At 42.5% G+C, this 16,087-nt stretch overlaps 1 protein-coding gene and 1 pseudogene across 2 annotated transcripts in view; one reads left to right on the top strand and one right to left on the bottom strand.

Moving 5' to 3' along the window:
• DHRSX (dehydrogenase/reductase X-linked) overlaps window positions 1-16,087 on the bottom strand; it is a 631,492-nt gene that overhangs the window by 376,707 nt on the left and 238,698 nt on the right. The window lies entirely within an intron of this gene.
• Window positions 1,067-16,087, top strand: part of LOC120928329 — a 20,339-nt pseudogene continuing 5,318 nt past the window's right edge.

The following is a 16,087-nucleotide window of genomic DNA, read 5'->3' as shown; positions in this document are numbered from 1 at the left end:
AAAACTCACAGACCGGACAAGGAGGGCATTCCTCAGAGAGGCAGCACATAGACCTAAGGAGGAGCTGCAGAGTTCCACAACAGAGACTGGAGTATCTGTACATACACTCCATAGAGTTGGGCTTTATGGCAGAGTGGCCAGAAGAAAGCCATTACTTTCAGCAAAAAACATAATGGCACGTTCTGAGTTTGGGAAAAGGCATATGGGAGACTCACAAAATGTATGGAGGAAGGTGCTCTGGTCTGATGAGACTAAAATTAAACTTTTTGTCTATCAAAGAAAACGCTATGTCTGGGGCAAACCCAACACATCACATCACCCAAAGAACACCACCCCAACAGTGAAACATGGTGGTGGCAGCATCATGCTGTGGGGATGTTTTTTAGCAGTTGGGTCTGGGAAACTGGTAAGAGTTGAGGGAAAGATGGATGATACTAAATACAGGGATATTCTTGAGCAAAACCTGTACCAATCTGTGTGTGATTTGAGGCTAGGACGGAGGTTTACCTTCCAGCAGGACAATGACCCCAAACACACTGCTAAAGCAACACTTGAGTGGTTTAAGGGGAAACATGTAAATGTGTTGGAATGGCCTAGTCAAAGCCCAGACCTTAATCCAATAATAAAAATCTGTGGTCAGACTTAAAGATTGCTGTTCACAAGCGCAAACCATCCAACTTGAAGAAGCTGGGGCAGTTTTGCAAGGAGGGATGGGCAAAAATCCCAGTGGTAAAATGTGGCAAGCTCATAGAGACTCGGAGCTGTGATAGCCACAAAAGGTGGCTCTACAAAGTATTGACTTTAGGGGGGTGAATAGTTATGCACATTGACTTTTTCTGTTGTTTTGTCCTATTTGTTGTTTGCTTCACAATAAAAAAAAAAAACATTTTCAAAATTGTGGGCATGTTCTGTAATTTAAATGATGCAAATCCTCAAACAATTCATGGTAATACCAGGTTGTGAGGCAACAAAACACGAAAAATGCCAAGGGGGTGAATACTTTTGCAAGGCACTGTATAATCCTATTGGATGCCTAGAGCTGGGAGGAGCAGAGAGGAGATGCACCATGAAAGCTGCTCCAGGAGAGGACACCAGAGCAGCTTTCCCTGAGCTTGCCACGCTTAAGGACAGGGGTAACCGCGCTGGAAGATGGCCGTATCAGCTCCGTCCGCTACTCTCACTGCCCGCATCCAGAGTAAGGCGTGGGGGTGGGAGGTTTTCTGGGGGTGTTAGTGCCTCAGCGTGGGGGGGTTAGGGGCAGTTGTGCTAGTGCTGCCCAACTTGGGGCCTGGGGGGATTGTTTGTTGCCCCACCCCCCAAAAAAAAACAGCCACCACTGATGTAACAAGTGTAGAGAGTTTTCTGCTCACTCAGCCGTCAAAAGAAAAAAAACGAGCAGCCTGCCAAGTTTTTCACAACATTGTCCACACTGGTAGAAAGCTATAAACATTGTAACTTTTCAATCTTAGATCAAAAGAAATTAACTTCTGTCTGTAAATAATGGAAGTTTAATCACTTAGGGCCAGATTCTCAAAAGAGTTACGCCGGTGTATCTATACTGATACACCAGCGTAATTCGAATTTCCCGCCGGCAAATCATTGTTTTGTATTCGCAAAACATGATACGCCGGAATTAGGCTAGGATCCGACTGGTGTAAGTCACTTACACCGTCGGATCCTAAATGCAATACAACGCTGACCGCTAGGTGGCGTTTACGTTCAGGTCTCATTTGACTATGCAAATGAGCCTGATACGCCGATTCCCGAACAAATTTGCGTTGCGTACTCGTCGTTTACATCGTTTGCGTAAGCATAAGGTTACCCCTGCTATATGAGGGGTAACCTTAAGCCAGTCCGCCGTATGCCATGTTAAGTATGGCGTCGGGTCCGCGACGTCTTTTTCCGTCAGTTACGTTGTTTTCCTAAGTCGTTCTTGAATACGACTTTACGTCAATGACGCTCACGTCGGCGTCATTGACGTTTTCCGTCGTGAGCTGGAGCATGCGCACTGGGCTATTTTTCAGCCCGGCGCATGCGCAGTTCAATAGGCGCGGGGGCGTGCTTAATTTGAAAATAAGCCGCCCCCTTTGAATTACGCGGCCATACGCCGGGCCAATTACACTACGCCGCCGCAAATTACGGAGCAAGTGCTTGGAGAATACGGCACTTGCTCCAGTAAGTTGCGGCGGCGTGGTGTAAATGGCTTACACTACACCGCGGCAGATTCTACGAGAATCTGGCCCTTAAAGACTAAACCTTTTTCTGACACTTGTTTCTTACAAAGTTAAAATCAGTATTTTTGTACTAGAAAATTACTTGAAACATTATATATATTTTTTTTTAGCAGAGACCCTAGGAAATAAAATGGCGATTGTTGCAATATTTTATGCCGCACTGTATTTGTGCAGCTGTCTTTCAAATGCAATTTTTGGGGTTTGGAGTTAAAAAAAAAAAAAACAGTAAAGTTAGCCCAATTTTTTTGTATAATGTGAAAGATGATGTTACGCTGCAAGAATTGTGGGAGAATCATAATATTTATTCTAAGCAAAAAAATTGCGATTCTCATTTTAGACAAAATCGTGCAGCTTTAATGAACATGCCACCAAAGATGTCTGTGAAAGTTCTCATTTATTCAGTTCATGATATACCTAGTGATAGCTGGTCACATTCAATTGGACTTGTTATGTAAGGTGGATGATTTTTTTCTATTCATCCAATAGCTTCCTCCGCTGTAATGAGTGCCAGACACATATCCCTGCACTTATAGCTCCACAGGTAACGCAATCACTTTAATCTAATCACTGTGGAATGTGTCAAGGCAGAGGTTAATTGTCCAAGAACAAGATAGAAAATATGAAGGTTTGTGAAACCACCCTGACTCGTTAGAGCCAAGGAAGCTTGGGAGAGTAGTAAAATGTTTTTAACATTACGGAATGAGTGCAGCTGAATGTGATTAACTACTAGTGGATAAAGAAGATCATAGATTTGTTTTCTTTTTTATTCAACTAGGGGGCTGAATGAAAAAAAACTGACCGCATTTTTCCATCCACACATTTGAGGTGGATGGGGGAATCCTCCCCGCTGAGCTATTGTATTCTGACAGCTTTCCCTAGAGTGCCAACACATGTATGGGTGCCTTAAGCCACCAGAAAATCTCTGTCTACATAGGAGTACCCTGCAAGTGAATATTACTTACAGTATACGGGCCAGATTCACATAGTGATACGACGGTGTATCTCCTGATACACCGTCGTATCTCTGAGTTTCGTCGGTCGTATCTATGCGACTGATTCATAGAATCAGTTACACATAGATATGCCTAAGATCCGACAGGTGTAACTGTGTTACACCGTCGGATCTTAGGCTGCAATTCCAGGCCGGCCGCTAGGTGGCGTTTCGGTTTATTTACGCGACGAATATGCAAATTTTTTTTTACGTCGTTTGCGTTCGGCTTTTTCCAGCGGATAGTTACCCCTGGGTCTATGAGGCGCAGCCAATGGTAAGTAAGGCCGTCGTTCCGCGTTGCGATTTATAAAATTTACGTTGTTTGCGTAACTCGTCCGTGAATGGGGCTGGGGCTGGACGCCATTTACGTTAACGTCGAAACCAATGACGTCCTTGCGACGTCATTTAGCGCAATGCACGCTGGGTAAATTTGCGGACGGCGCATGTGCTATACGATCGGCGTGGGAACGCACCTGGTTTGAATAGTACACTCCCCCTAGCCGCGGAATTTGAATTCCGCCGGGGGATTTACGATACGCCGCCGCAAGTTTTGAGGTAAGTGATTGGGGAATTACCCACTTGCCTCAAAAACTTGCGGCGGCAGATCTTAAATCACATAGGTTAGCGGATCTTTAGATCCGCGTAACCTATGTGAATCTGGCCCTAAGTGCCCATTCACACCTAGGCGTATATACGCCTGAAGAGCGATGCCGCAGCAGCCCCTGATAAGCTGGAGGGGTGAGTTTACATTGTCGGCTATGGAGATGGTTAACTTCTCCACGCCGAACGCCGAAACGCCTGAAGCCCAAAACAAGTCCCGGACCTTTTTTTCAGGCGGCTTTCGGCGTTCGGCCATAGCCCACAATGTTGATCACCCCTCCTGTGTATGTTACCGCAACGTATTTTACCGCAGGACAAAACGCCACAATTTGTCGCGGTAAAATACGCTGCGTTGTAGTATGAATGCAGCCTTAGTCTTTAATAAATTACAAAGCATCTACATAGTACCAATTTCCTCAAGTCTGTGCTCAAATTCATCCCGAAGGTGTTCTATCCAGTTGAGGTCAGGCCAGTCTAATTCCTCCGCTCCACCCCAAACTCACTCAACCATGTCTTTATGGACCTTGTGTTATGCACTGGTTCAAATCATTTGGTGGAGGAGGGAATATGGTGTGGGGTTGTATTTTAACGGTTGGGCTATGCCCCTTAGTTCCTGTGAAGGGAACGCTTAAGATGTCAGCATACCAAGACATGTTGGACAATTTCCTGCTCCCAACTTTGTGGGAACAGTTTGGGGATATCCCCTTTTTGTTCCAACATGACTGCACACCAGTGCACAAAAGAAGTTCCATAAAGACATGGATGAGCGAGTTTGGGGTGGAGGAACTTGACTGGCCTGCACAGAGTCCTGGCCTTAACTCGATAAACCTTTGGGATGAATTAGAGCGGAGACTGCGAGACAGGCCTTCTCGTCCTCACAAATGTGCTTCTGGAAGAATGGTCAAACTTTCCCACTGTGAAACTTTGCGGGCAGCCTTCCCAGGAGAGTTGAAGCTGTTATAGCTGTAAAAGGTGGACCAACTCATAATTGAACCCTACGGACTAAGGTTGGGATACCATTAAAGCTTGAGTAAAGGCAAGTGTCCCAATATTTTTGGTAATATAATATATATTCACTTTTAAATTTATATAAAAAAAAACAATAAACTGCAGACTGCTTAGTTTGACTGAAATTTCAGATGAAGCCATATATAAGCCTCTTGAGCTACAGGGCTCTGTAGATTGGCTGTCACAGTGGTCACATGATCCAGAGCTGGACCCACGGCTTCTGATCGTTAGTGGGAACCCAGAACGGTCTTTGACAGCTCGGTTTTTGTTCTGGGAGTGTGTGGCGAGTGTACCCTCAGCACAAAAACCTCTGCCAACCGTTGATGCATACGTTTGGCATGTGGGTGGCAGGAGGTTAAATTGTATTTTATATTTCTGACCATAAAAATAACAACATGATAAAATAACTGCTTGTTCCCTTCCATGTACTTTATGACCAGCAGACAGTGATTTTTTTCCCTGCAGACAAAAACAGGGAATCACAGCAAAAGACATGTCAACATGTGCATTAGAAGGGCATGACATGACACACATTTTACTAAAGAGTGAATAAAGCCTTAACCTTTTAGTATAATCTTTACTTATTTAAGAGATGTTGGTTCAGCATTGACAGTACAGCGTTATAATTACAATGCTTGGTACAGAGTCTGCATTATGAAATAAAGAGATAGTACACAGTTATAAGTAATAATGCGGCGCTCCCACTAAGTGCAACTAAGTGATCAATTCCCTATGCGCTATGAGTTAGTACATAGCAAACAGGTCTCAAATATGTCTCTGCACCATTTTTCAAACTCAACATGACATTTTAACCACTTCAACCCAGAAGATTTGGCTGCTCAATGACCAGGCCGCTTTTTGCAATACAGCACTGCGTATATTTAACTGACAATTGCGCGGTATTGTGATGCTGTTCCAAAATAAAATTGACATCCTTTTTTTCCCACAAATATAGTTTTCTTTTGGTGGTATTTGATCACCTCTGCGGTTTTTATTTTTTGCGCTATAAACAAAAAAAAAAAAAAGAGTGAAAAATTTGAAAAAAAAACACAATATTTTGTACTTTTTGCTATAATAAATATCCCCTTTTTTTAAAAAATAAAAAGCATTTTTTCCCCTCGGTTTAGACCAATATGTATTTGTAACGGTCAGGGGTTAATACCGTTTACGATATTTCATTCCACCAACCCACGACAGCTTATCGACACTCCACAATCCAGCAGACAGGACCTATCGGAATTCCCCAGAAAGCGAGACACACAGCTCTGTTCTCTGGTTCCAAACAGATAGATACTTTAATGGTAAACTCGAGCTTTTATACAGTAGAAAGCATGCTGCAGTAATAAAGGGACAATGACACACTCCACCCACAACATCATACAATGGGTACTAACGAGCCTCCAATACACATTATCTTGGGTAGACTTTCTGGCACCGGATCTGACACAATCCACATGAGCTAATTAGCTACAGCTGACAAGTCAGACATCAAGACTCCAGACATCACCTTCTATACAATACACATTCCTTTAGTAAACATAAGTCAGACATCTGACCTTTTAGATTGTGCTAATTCACACTCCACATTTTCATCAATAGAACTTTCACACAAAACAGTGTTAATTAGCATCACACAATGAAAAGGTCTTTAGAAGCCAGACCAAGACTAGTTTACATGACAGTAGCAGACTTCTTCCCTCCCCCTCCTTCTCGCTTCCTCTCTCTCTCTCCAGGGGGGAAGGTGGGGTTGGAGGATAAAGCAAGGGTGAGATTACCACATGAGATAAAGGGAAAGGAAAAGGAAAAGAGATGGAAGATTAGGAGGTATATGATAAACCCAGGATGTCAATGTTGTTATTGGTGTTATTTTTTGTTATTTATGTATATGTAATGTTGTTTGTATTTTAAATGTGATCCTTTTTTGTGTATGTTTTCTTGGAAATGTAATGTAAAGAATATTTGTATTTCTTAAAAAACTTGAAATAAAAACAAATGAAAAACAAAAGACAGTAGCAGACTTAATTACCCCCTTAACCATCTGTGTTCCCACATGAATGAATCACTGTCCTATTGACCTGTTGGGTTCAGAATTAACCACCTGTAATATTTCAAGATATCCTGCAATACATTGTGAATCATTACTGTCCCATCTCATGTAATTCAAGATATCATTTCTCAGTCATCCTATGTCCACTAGGGACATAGGATGACCCTAGTCACAGGAGTCATTGGTGAAGCTGAAACAGGAGTACCCCACACCCTTCAAGAGCTTCTGGGTCCCACGAGCCATACCGTTACAGTATTCTTCTACATATTTTTGGTAAATAAGATCGCAATAAGCGTTTATTTATTTGATTGGTTTGCACAAAAGCTATAGTGTCTACAAAATAGGTTTATGGCATTTGTATTATTATAATTTGTTTTTTAAAAGAACTGCTATTTTTATTGGGACTGCCATATTGCAGGGAACACATCAGACACTTTTGACACATTTTTGGGACCATTGACAATTATAAAGCGATTAATGCTATAAGAATGCACTGATTACTGTATTATGCCCTGTACACACGATCGGTTCATCCGATGAAAACGGTCTGATGGATTTTTTCATCAGATATCCGATGAAGCTGATATTCATCAGTCTTGCCTACACACCATCAGTTAAAAAAACCATCATGTCAGAATGCGTTGACGTAAAACACAACGAAGTGCTGAGAAAAAAGTTCAATGCTTCCGAGCATGCGTCGACTTGATTTTGAGCATGCATGGATTTTTAACCGATGGATTTCCCCACAGACGATCGTTTTTTTTAACCATCAGATAATGTTAAAGAAGGTTCTAAGTTTTTTCACGGATTAGAAAAAAACTGATGGGGCCCACACATGATCGGTTCGTCTGATGAAAACGGTCCGTTTTCATCAGACGAACCGATCGTGTGTACGTGGCATTAATGTCACTAGGAGGGAAGGGGTTAACACTAGGGGGCGATCAAGGGGTTAACTGTGTTCCCTCACTGTGTTCTAACTGTAGGGGGATGGGAATAACTAGGGGAATAGAGAGATTGGTGTTCATACATTGTATGAACACAAGATCAGTCTCCCCTCCCCCAAAAGAGCCGGGATTTGTGTGTTAACACACACAGATCCTGGTTCTCGCTCTGTCACGAGCGATCACGGGTGCCCGGCGTGCCTTCGGCAGTGGCGTGAGCGCACCCCTAGTGGCCAAAAGGCAAAGTGATGTAAGGTAACGCCGATTCGCACAGACGTGCCATTCTGCCACAGTAAAACTGCGGCGGCTGGTCGGCAAGCAATTAAAAAATCTGGACCAATAAACAAGGGGTGAGATACAGTGGAGTTTGGGGGGGGGGGGATAAGATTTAGGGCTGCCTACTAAACAGGTCATACGGTCAAATAGTGAAACCTTTGGCATGCAAGACATCTATTATCTTATGTCCCATGTGTAAGTGTTGGAGCATTTAAGGAGTCAAAGGCCTCGTACAGACGACCGAACATGTCCGCTGAAACTGGTCCGCGGACCAGTTTCCGGACATGTCCGACCGTGTGTAGGGCCTAGCGGACAGTTTTCCGGCCTAGCGGACAGGTTTCCAGCGGACAAAAGTTTCTTAGCATGCTAAGAAACTTGTCCGCTGGAAACATGTCCGTTGGACATGTCCGATGGTTAGTACGACTCATCGGACATGTCCACTGGTTATGACGTATAACCAGCGGCCCGAAATCCCGCGCATGCGTTGAATTGATTTAACGCATGCGTGGAAGCATTGTACTTCCGTGTTAGAGAACGTGGGTGTCTTCTACGTCACCGCGTTCTCTGTCCGCGGGGATTTTGGTCTGATGGTGTGTACACACATCAGACCAAAAGCTCCCAGCAGACATGTCCGATGAAAACGGTCCGCGGACCATTTTCATCGGACATGTCTCCTCGTGTGTTCAAGGCCAAAGAGTATTGAGGAAACTCAGATGCTATAAAATCTCATATTGATCTCTACCTCTCTGCACCCCCCCCCCCCCCCCGTGCCACTTACTTTTTTTAAATCCACTCAGAGTTTGTCAGTGGCTTCTCTTGTCTCCAATGCTGAGGAATAAACACTTTTTGCAGTCGTTGTAGATCAGAGGGGGACATGCAAGGAATGATAAAATCAGCAGAGCTTCCCCTCATTTCAGATCTATCCCTCAGACTTACAGCGAATGCACTTCCAAGTGCACTTTCAGTGCAATTTCAAATGCACTTTGCACTTGTAGTGTAAATAACCCCCAGTATGTTTTATTGACCAATGAGTGAGGTGGAAAAGCATTGGCAGGGGATCATCCAACAAGGGATCTTCTGTGATGCTCTCTGTTATCTGACCTATAGAGCACCAATATGGTTTATGTTAGGACATTCCCACCACGTAAGGAGAATTGTGCCACATTGGACACATCTGCTCCAGCAGGTGTCTCTGTACCATCTGGTGAGAAATTTATAGAACGATTACTTAGTACAGGAGGCCAAGTAAGAAACATATCAGTATGGATTGTGCATACAGATTGGTTCAATCTGGACCAATGTTACTATACAAAAATATCCATACCTGGAATTCAGCTTTAGACCCCTTTCACACTGGGGCGGTTTGCAGACGCTATTGTGCTAACAATAAAACCTGCAAACCGGCCTGAAACAACGGCTGCTGTTTCTCCAGTGTGAAAACCCAAGGCCTATTCCTTAAACAAGTACAAGCCCACCATTGCTTGGCCTTGTAGAATTAGTTTATAGGTGAGAGAAAAGAGTCTGTGGACAACAGCCTGATGCCCCGTATACCTGACCAGTTTTCCAGTCGAAAAAAAAATACAATGGTTTTCCCGACAGAATTCCTCTCAAGCCGGCCTTGCATACACACAGTCACACAAAAGTCTGGTGAACTTTTGACTGCCAAGAACACGGTGACGTAAAAGACTACGACGAGCCGACAAAATTAAGTTCTATGCTTCCTAGCATGCGTTGAATTGTTTCCGAGCATGCATGTTTTTTTACCGTCAGAAAAGCATAAAGCTGAACAGTTTTCCCGCTAGGATTTTTCCTGACGGGAAAAAAGAGATCATGCTCTTTTTTTTCCGGCAGTTTTCCTGTAGGAAAAAAGTCTGATGGAGCGTACACACGATTCCCGACGAAAAGCTCTCATCGCAGTTTTTCTGACGGGAAAAGTGGTCGTGTGTACAGGGCATTAAACTTTTATTAGTAGCGATGGCACTTTTCCCAGGATGTAATTTCTGTCTAGTAACAGGTACCATCATACTTACCTCCAGTCCCCCCCTCCCCCTATAATCCACTACATTAAAAAGTTTTTTATGCCCACCAGCCAAAAATTAATAAAATGTCCATTTACACCGGATCAGATCTGCCATATACAACAATTCAGATATTAAACTTTCCAGAGTCAATAATTATTCTACAGTTTATATAAAACACAATATTTTATGGTGAATATCCACAATCGGTAAAACATAGCTCAGCCTTGGAGAATCTATGTTGAATTCCCGGGCTAATGCCAAATGTACCCAACTAATGAGGATGAAAGATGAACTTCTGGCAAGCCATTACACAGCTAAAATATAGTTCTACCCACAAAAACAACTGCAATGCTGCTCTTGTGATTCAGATGACACAGTACAGATTCTGCCCTCCTTGTAGACCACACTGCAGTTTATTAACCACTTGCTTACTAGGCACATATACCCCCCTCCTGCCCAGGTGAAATTTCAGCTTCCGGCACTGCGTCGCTTTAACTGACAATTGCGTGGTCGTGCGACGTGGCCCCCAAACAAAATTTACGTCCTTTTTTCCCCACAAGTAGAGCTTTCTTTTGGTGGTATTTGATCACCTCTGCGGTTTTTATTTTTTGCGCTATAAACAAAAAAGAACGACAATTTTGAAAAAAAATTCAATATTTTTTACTTGTTGCTATAATAAATATCCCATTTTTTTTAAAAAAAGCGACTGGTTTGCGAAAAATTATAGCGCCTACAAAATAGGGGACAGAATTATTATTTATTATTTTTTTTTTTTTCACTAGTAATGGCGGCGATCTGCGATTTTTATTGGGATGGCGACATTGTGGTGGACACATCGGACACTCTTGACACATTTTTGGCACCATTCACATTTATACTGCGATCAGTGCTATAAATATGCACTAATTACTGTATAAATGTGACTGGCATTGAAGGGGTTAACACTAGGTGGTGAGGAAGGGGTTAAATCTGCATAGTGTTCTAACTGTGGGGGAAGGGGGGTGACTGGGGGAGGTGACCGATCAGTGTCCCTATGTACAAGAGACACAGATCGGTCTCCTCTCCAGAGACAGGACGCTGTCTGTGAGAGCCGGCAATGAGAAATGATCTCATATGTTTACATATGAGATCATCTCTCATTGGCCGCACAGATCGCCTACCGAACGGCCACTCTGATTGGCCGTTCACGGCGATCTGTGATTGGCTGTGTCCAAGAGACACGGCCAGCACAGAGTTTCCACGCTGCACGCTCGGGAGCACGCGCTCGGAACGAGGAAAGGGGCGGACGTCAATTGACGTCCAGTTGGATTTTCAGGTCCGCGCTGTAGCCGTCATTCGGCTATAGCGCGGGCCTCAAATGGTTAAAATAGTCTGTTCCAGGACCAACCTCAACCTGTGATTGGACAATGGTTGAGAAGCAGCACACTAAAGCCAACCATACATTGATAAAAGTTCAGCAGGGGCCATCCAAATTCATGTATGGGCACCCTGGTTGTACACAAGTCAATATATTGATGTGCAACCAGGTTTTTCCCAAACAATAGGTGCTGCTGGCTATAGCCGGAAAAAAATGTCATTGTGTTCTGCCAGCAGGGAAGGTATCCTATCAGCAGAACACAATAGCGCTGCGGGAGGGACTCCCCCATCAACACTGACTGTGTTAATGGGAGAATCAAGCAATTTTCTTGCATAATCTATGGCTTTCCTAAGGCTATTATTGTACTCCCCGTCAGGAAGTTTCTAGCAATGGGTAGAACTACGTAACTGTACAATACAATACTGCCTAATTATGTGCTCTGTTATGTCAGCCACATCTTCATCTGTCTTTTTCTTTGTGTTAAAACTACCTGAAAATGTATGATCCACACCTATTTTGCAATGGTGTTTAATATCGGATATTATGCAGTGTCTGGATGCAAGCTGAATTCTTTGTGAATTTTATTCCACTTAAAGAGAACCTGACTGTATTGACCAATTGACCTCCAGAATATATTTACCTCCTTTCGTAACCAGGACTTTTTGTGCTATAAGCACTGCGTTACTTTAACCGCTTCAGCCCCGGAAGATTTTACCCCCTTCCTGACCAGAGCACTTTTTACAATTTGTCACTGTCGCTTTAACCACTTAAGACCCGGACCTTTAGGCAGCTAAAGGACCCGGCCAGTTTTTGCGATTCGGCACTGCGTTGCTTTAACTGACAATTGCGCGGCCGTGTGACGTGGCTCCCAAACAAAATTGGCGTCCTTTTTTCCCCACACATAGAGCTTTCTTTTGGTGGTATTTGATCACCTCTGCGGTTTTTATTTTTTGCGCTATAAACAAAAATAGAGCGACAATTTTGCAAAAAATTCAATATTTTTTACTTTTTGCTATAATAAATATCCCCCAAAAATATATATAAAAAAAAATTTTCCTCAGTTTAGGCCGATACGTATTCTTCTACCTATTTTTGGTAAAAAAAAAGAAATCGCAATACGCGTTTATCGGTTGGTTTGCGCAAAATTTATAGATAGTTTTATTGCATTTTTATTATTATTTTTTTTTTTTACTACTAATGGCGGCGATCAGCATTTTTTTTGTGACTGCGACATTACTGGGGACACTTCGGACTATTTTGACACATTTTTGGAACCATTGTCATTTTCACAGCAAAAAATGCATTTAAAATGCATTGTTTACTGTGAAAATGACAATTGCAGTTTGGGAGTTAACCACAAGGGGGCGCTGATGGGGTTATGTATGACCTCATCTGTGTTTCTAACTGTAGGGGGGTGTGGCTGTAGGTGTGACGTCATCGATTGTGATTCCCTATATAAGGGAACACACGATCCATGATGGCGCCACAGTGAAGAACGGGGAAGCTGTGTTTATACACAGCTCTCCCCGTTCTTCAGCTCCGGGGGCCGATCGCGGGACTCCAGCGGCAATCGGGTCCGCGAGTCCCACGGCCGTGGTCACGGAGCTTCAGACCGCGTTGCGTGCGCGACCCCACGGCTGGGATTAAAGGGCAACGTCCAGGTACGTTGATGTGCCCAGCCGTGCCATTCTGCCGACGTATATCAGCGTGAAGGGGTCCTTAAGTGGTTAACTGACAATTGCGATGTTGTGAGATGCTGGGTCCAAACAAAATTTGTGTCCTTTTTTCCACACAAGAGAGCTTTCTTTTGGTGGTATTTGATCATCTCTGCGGTTTTATTTTTTTGCGCTATAAACAAAAGAACAGCGACAGTTTAAAAAAAAAGTACAATATCATTTACTTTTTGCTATAATAAATATTCCACATTTTTTTTTCAAGTAAACAAATTTTTTCCTCACTTTAGGCCGATATGTATCCTTATACATATTTTAGATTGAAAAAACGCAAAAAGCATATATTGATTGGTTTGCGCAAAAGTTATAGCATCTACAAAATAGGGATAGAATTATGGCATTTTTATTATTATTATTATTTTTTTTTTTACTAGTAATGGCGGCGTTTATCGATTTTTATCAGGACTGCGATATTATAGCAGACACTGTTGACACATTTTGTGGACTACTGGCATTTTTACAGCGATCAGTGCTATAAAAATGCACCGATTACTGTAAAAAAATCACTGGCAGGGAAGGGGTTAATACTAGGGGGGCAATCAAGGGGTTGATTATGTTCTAACTGAAGGGGGGTGGGACTTACTAGGGGAAATTAAAGATTGCTGTTCATACAAAGTATGAACAAACGATCAGTAATTTCTCCCACAGATCCCGGTTCTTGCTGTGTACCCTGGATTGATTAAGGCTCGATTCACACTAATGCGTTTTTTGGTGAATTTTAAAAAATTTTTGGTGCATTTTGCATTTTGCAGAATAGCATGGACATTTTTTAACATGGGTTCCTATGGAACATGTTCACATCATTGCTTTTTTGTGCCTCTGCGTTTTTGGAAAGGGTTGGGGACTTTTTTTCCCGCAAAAAGCAGCATTTTGCATGTAATAGAATTCAATGGACCCGCATCCAAAACGCAAGTACCGCGTTTTTACTGCGATTTGCGCTTTTTTTAACCTGTTTATAGCTGGTTGTTAAAGGAAATTTAAAAAAAACGCAAATCGCTGTAAAAACGCACGTCAAAAAATGCAGCAAGCACCGCAAAAAGCACTGCAAAAACGCTAAAAAGCAACATGCATTGGTGTGAATCAAGCCTAAAAGCATATCCCAATTATGAATCTCAACCACCCATTTAGAGGGCCCACCTTTAGACCTGGTTCACACTTATGCATGTTGCAGTTTGCATATTTCAGGTGCATTTTGCGTTTTTCAATGCACAATTTTGATCTATAGAAGTCTATAGAACCAAAAACTAGAAAAAAAATCCCATAAAATGCACAGATGTGAACGTGACCCACAGGAAACCATGATAAATAGACTGTAGTGCATTTCTGCAAAACGGAAAACACAATAAAAAAATGCATAGGTGTGAACCAGGTCTTATGCCGTCCAAACTCACATCGGAATTCCATTGGAGTAAAAGAGAACATGTTCTCTATGTAAACTCAGACGAAATCCCTCAGAATATCCAATGGAAAAACTCAGATGGGCATACACACGGTCGGAATTTCCGATGGAAAAGGTCAGTCGGACTTTTTCCATCAGAAATTCCGATTGTGTGTACAAGGCATTAAAAGCGTTTTGGCAGTTGCAAATCCCTATCCATGTTATCCTCACCAGGTCCTTTCACGCATTGCACCTGTGCATGAATCCAGCCTGCAAATCAGGGTTATCTCTTCTTAAAAAAAAACAGTGGTCCAAATCTCAAATCAGAGCATTTCAATTCTTTAAAAAAAAATATTCCAGAATAGAACAGAATTAATATACTAACCAAATCCCCCCGTGGTCAGGCTCGCAAATCTTATCGATCACACCCATGGAATCCTTATGCAAGGAAGAGATCCCCCCCCCCCCCCCCGAAAGTAAGTAGACGGCTCTCATTGACTAACATGGGATTACTGATGTCAAGCAACTTGAGGTCTGACAAGACGGATCCCAAGTCGCTGTAGTGTGAACCAACACTTAGGCCCTGTACACACGACCGGTTCATCCGATGAGAATGGTCCGACGGACCGTTTTTATCGGTCCACCGCTGAAGTGGCCTGATGGTCAGATGTGTGTACACACCATCAGTTCAAAAACCGATCGGGTCAGAACGCGGTGAGGTAAAACACACGACGTGCTGAAAAAAACGAAGTTCAATGCTTCCAAGCATGCGTCGACTTGATTCTGAGCATGCGCGGGTTTTGAACTGATGCTTTTGTGTACTAACCATCGGTTTGGCCCGATCGGGCAGCGGTCCATCGGTTCGATTTTAAAGCAAGTTTTAAAATTTTGGTCCGAAGGACAAAAGACCGATGGCCTGTACACACGGTCTGTTTGGACCGATGAAACTGAACCTCGGTCCATTCTCATCGGTTTTGACCGGTCGTGTGTACGCGGCCTAAGTGTTTGAAAAATGACTTTATTATTTTTAAAAACATTAGAATGAGCTAAAATAAAACTGTGAACATATACATAATTTAAAAAATATATAAAGGCGGTTGTTTGAAGTAAGTTCCTTTGACTTCAAGCAACCTTGGCATTACAGAAACATGTAGAGTCTAAAACACAAATTCAAGTCAACAGTATTCTGTAGCACACCAAGGAAGTCAACTTGGATTAGACAGACTATCTAAATGAAAAAGAACACGCGTAAGGCAAAAGCGCTAAGGGATCATTTTTAAATAAACAATCATTACATCTAGATAAAAAAAAAAAAAAAAATATTGTGAGCTACCAATTATTCTCTAAAAGAAATGTGTGGGATTGTGTAAAAACTGTGTAGAATATAAATAATTAAATAAGACCAGCTGCTAACACTGATCACATCCCCATATGCATGTGCAAATATAATATTCTTTACAAAGTGCAGCGCTAAATCATATACTTAAATACATCTGGTGAA

Source organism: Rana temporaria, chromosome 2 (assembly GCF_905171775.1).
Source record: "Rana temporaria chromosome 2, aRanTem1.1, whole genome shotgun sequence".
Taxonomy (NCBI): Eukaryota; Metazoa; Chordata; class Amphibia; order Anura; family Ranidae; genus Rana; species Rana temporaria.
The sequence above is the reverse complement of the archived record's forward strand: the minus strand, read 5'-3'. Positions and strand labels throughout refer to the sequence as shown.